The following is a 4,587-nucleotide window of genomic DNA, read 5'->3' on the forward strand; positions in this document are numbered from 1 at the left end:
AAAAAATGTCCTACATCAAAGACCTGATGAACAGGTGATCCTGTCCATGTTAGGCAGCATTGCTGTTATAAGAATGAAACTACTGAAAGAATAAAAGATGACCACAAATAATCATGTATTTAAAAAGTTATTTCTTGGCTATCCTATATAATAAAGAGCTAATATGTTAATGGTCATGAAGCCCTCACTCCGTAATGACCGTTCAGCAGGAGGCTTCGTGTGTGGTGGGGTGGAGCCGCCATGTTGCTCCGGAGATGGGGTGGAAGCAGGGAGGCGCCCAGAGGAGATGGAACCAGCCCAAGGTGACTCTTGGGACCAAGGGTGGGGCTTGAAGCTAGAGAAGGCCAGAGGGGCCGGGGGAAGGGCCAGGCACACTCGAGCTCTGGGTGGAAAGGTTAGGGCGTCAAGGCAGGGTGGCAGGCGGATGGATGGGGCCACAAGATTTCATGTGCCGAGTCACTAGCTGTAAATAACTGCAATGAACACAGAGTGAATATATTATTTTGAATGAGTATTTTGAGTTTCTTCAAATAGACTAGTATTCCCAGAAGTGGAATTGGTTGAATTTTTAGACAATAATACTGAACTATCAGAGAGAGAAAGTAAGCAAATAATCCCGTTTAAAACTGCATCAAAAATATAAGGTGCCAAGGAGGAAATTTATTAGACACTGAAGAAAGAAACTGAAGAAGACACAAATAGGTGGACACATATACAGTGTTCATGGATGGGAAGAATTAATATAATTAAAATATTCATATTATCCAAAGTAATTTATATATTCAATACAATTCACATCAAAATACCAATGGCATATTTCACAGAATTAGAAGAAATAACCCAAAAATTTATATGGAACCACAGAGACCCCAAATATCCTCATCCTTGAGTAAGAACAAAGTTGGAGGTATCGTGATACTTGATATCAAACTATAGTACATGGCCATAATGAGCAAAACAGTATGGTACTGAAATAAAAAACAGAAATATACATCAATGGAACAGAATAGAAAGCTTGGAAATAAACCCACAATATGGTCAATTAATATTTGACAAAGGAGGCAAGAACATGAAATGGGATAAATATAGTTTATTCAATAAATTGTGTTAGGAAAATTAGACAGATATGTGCAAAAAATGAAACTAGACTACCTTCTTACACCAACACAAGAATAAATTCAAAATAGATTTAATACTTAAATGTTAGATTCAACACCATAAAAATCCTAGAAACAAACACAGGCAGTAAAATCTGGGACATTTCCCATAACAATATATGTTCTGATATTTTTCCCTGGTCAAGGAAAACAAGCAAACAAAAAAAAAATAAACAAATGGGACTACAAAAAACTAAAGTTTTGCACAACAAAAGAAACCATCAATAAAATGTAAAGACAACCCACTGAATGAGAGAAGATATTTGCCAGTGATGTAGCTTAAGGTTTAATATCCAAAATTTATAAAGAACTTCTACAACTTAACAGCAAAAAACAATCCAATTAAAAAATAGGGAAAGAACGTGAATAGACACATCTCTAAAGAGGACATACAGACGGCCAACAGACATATGAAAAGATGCTCATTATCACTAATTGTCAGAGAAATGCAAATGAAAACCACAATGAGATATCATCTCACACCTGTCAGAATGGCTACCATCAACAAATCAATGAAGAATAAATGTTGGTGAGGATGTGGAGAAAAGGCAATCCTCGTGCACTGTTGGTGGGAATGCAGCCACCGTGGAAAACAATATGGAATTTCCTCAAATTCCATGCTGCCTTATGACCCAGCAATTCCACTTCTGTGAATCTACCCAAAGAAATTTACAACACTAATTGAAAAGAATATATGCACCCCTATGTTCATTGCAGTATTCTTTACAATAGCCAACATTTGGAAACAGCTCAAGTGCCTATCAGTAGATGAGTGGTTTAAAAAACTGTGGTACATTTACACAATGGAATACTATGTGACTATAAAAATAGAAGGAAATCTTACCCTTTGCCATAGCACAGATGGGCCTGGAGAGTATTATACTAAGTGAAATAAGCCAGAGAAAGACAAGTGCCATATGATTTCACTTACATGTGAACTCTAATGAACAAACAAATAGAAACAGACTCATAGATACAGAGAACAGATTAACAGCTGTTGGGGGTGGGAGTGGGGAGCTCTGTGAAAAAGGTGAAGGGATTAAGCAAAAAACAAACACTAAATCTCAGACGCAGATAACAGTATGGTAAGTGCCAGGGGGAAAAGGGGTTGGGGGAGGTAGAAGAAGGCAAAGGGGGGGATAAATAACAATGGAAGGAGACTTGACTTTGAGTTATGAACACACAATACAATATACAGATGATGTATTATAGAATTGCACACTTAAACCTATATAATTTTATTAACTAATGTCACCCCAATAAATTCATTAATTATTTTTATAAGAGAGTTTAGATCCTGTAAGGAGCTTGGTTCAAATGTTGAAAAGTTATGGCTTAAGAACAAGCAATTGAAAAGAGAATCAAAGGTTGGGAAAAGAGAAAATAGGAAAGTTGTATATAAAGAGGTCTTATGAGAAAAAGAATCATAACATTAAAATTGAAGACTTGGATCATAATGGTTAAAGCAGCAGTTCTCAACCTATGGGTCGCGACCTCTTTGGGGGTCAAAGACCCTTTCACAGGTGTTGCCTAAGACCATCGGAAAACACATATATAATTACATATTGCTTTTGTGATTAATCACTATGCTTTAATTATGTTCAATTTGTAACAATGAAATTGGGGGTCACCACAACATGAGGAACTGTATTAAAGGGTCGCGCATTAGGAAGGTTGAGAACCACTGGGTTAAAGGCTGCATATTGAGATAGAGACATGCAACACATTTCACAATACTGGTCAATTTCAACCTGTATTATGAAGGACTGAATGGAAATGACTCTCCCTGAGACAAGGGTGGAGAAGTTGAGCCACATGAATGCCTGACCTTCAAAAGCATTAAGGCCAAAGGCTTTTAGAACCAGTTGGCAGCATGTACAGGGATGGAAGTATCAGGGTATTATTCTTATAAACATGGTATAGGATCTTACATAAGGGAGCAAAAAGGAAGTCTTGATTGGAAACCTTATAAAAATGGCTATATATTCTTTATGATTGTAGAGACATTTTTATATACAAACACATGGACTATGGTAGCTTTGATGGGGAGGATTAAGCAGTAAGATGGGGGGAAAAAAGAAGAAAAAAATGAGGAAGAAAAGGAAAATGTTGTGTTTTTTAAATTGTTTGGAAAGAAACTGGAGTCTATGATGGAATTTGGTTCTCGTGACTGAAATGGTTTTTTGGTGTTGGAAAAAGAATTGCTGTCATATCTGTCTTTAGAAATTATTATTTTTTCCTGATGAAAATCTTGTAACAAAAAATAATTTCTTTAAAAAATGATTTAATTCTTAAAATTCTTTTAAAAAATTAATCACAAATAAAGGTTTCCAGATCTGATGATGAACCAGCTCCAGCTCATAGAAGACCCATGTAGCAGCAATCAACCAAGCATTCCACTAACAAGAAGTACTTGGATTTTACTATAAACTACAAAAAGAAAACTTCTAAAAACAATTAAAAATATTAACCTATTTTGATAATGAAAATAAGGGATTTTTACAATTATATGAATTTAATTTTGAATTCTCAAATTTGTAAGAGATTAAAATAATATATTGACTTCTAATGATAAGAGAAATATGTTAGCTATAGACAAGTTGGAATACATTGAAACTCACATTGCATTTTTATCATGCTTTAACCTAATGTTATATTTTGAGCAAGTTCCCATATCTAACACAAATTTTCAAAAGCATAATGTTACTATTGCAGAGCGTATTGGACAGACGCTAAAGGTAGTCAGTACTAGTATTACCACCACCACCAGGTGTTAACACTCTGTATCTTTGAGTTTGTGTGGGACCTGTGACTTGCTCCTAGTCAATAAACTATGACAAAGTTGACAGGGTGTACGATGTTGTTATGCTATAGAAGAGAGCAGCACCCATGTCCCAGGAGTCGCTCTCCCCTGCAGGTTTTAAGGAAGTACACAGCCATGTTGAGAGCACCATGTGGTAAGAGACCACAGGTGGCTACTAGTTGCTGAGGATGGAATGCTACGTGACAGCCAGCAAGAAACCAAGGCTCTCACAATCCCTGTGTTTGGAAGCAGATTCTTGCCCAGTGAAGCCTCCGATGACACTGTGACCCTGTTGACGGCAGCCTTGTAATATCCTTAGCAAAAGATCCAGGATTTTTAAACTGATGAAAATATAACAATCAGCACAATGTTCTAAATAAGGCCATGGGATTGCCTAGGGATTATCAACTTGGATAATGCCTAGGCACGCCAGATGAAAGTTTGCTGAATAAATTGGGGATATCTGAGTACAAAATTATTTATGCTCAGTAAGCTGCCTAGCAGCTTATCACCCAAAGCAAATAAATATATTTTTAAAAGCATTCCACATGAGATTCAGTTTAACAGGGAACAGGGTTTGGTTTTGTTTTCCTATAGGCTCATAGACTTAATTGACCCAATTAATCA

Source organism: Myotis myotis, unplaced genomic scaffold (genome assembly GCF_014108235.1).
Source record: "Myotis myotis isolate mMyoMyo1 unplaced genomic scaffold, mMyoMyo1.p scaffold_m19_p_5, whole genome shotgun sequence".
Lineage (NCBI taxonomy): Eukaryota > Metazoa > Chordata > Mammalia > Chiroptera > Vespertilionidae > Myotis > Myotis myotis.